The following is a 343-nucleotide window of genomic DNA, read 5'->3' on the forward strand; positions in this document are numbered from 1 at the left end:
TCCACCACCGATCCATTTAATATGTATTACATATAGATAAATCAAATTATCCATACAGACCACTTTGCTTTGATATTATTATAATATTTATGATTATATCGTTGCATGTTTGAGTGTTCTTACTATATGCACAAATCATGCGTGTGTTTGAGTAGATATTATAATGGAAAATAGATGGACTGGGTGTCGAAGTACACACGTACAAAAAGAAAACATAAGATAGATAATATATGACAAAAGGCAGAGCAACAGCTTTACCTTGAGAGTCACGAGCGGTGCTTCCTCCATGCGTCCTGACTGGGAACTGCTCTGAGCCCGGTAATGGACGGCATGCATGGCTGAG

This window comes from Penaeus monodon, chromosome 28 (genome assembly GCF_015228065.2).
Source record: "Penaeus monodon isolate SGIC_2016 chromosome 28, NSTDA_Pmon_1, whole genome shotgun sequence".
NCBI lineage: Eukaryota > Metazoa > Arthropoda > Malacostraca > Decapoda > Penaeidae > Penaeus > Penaeus monodon.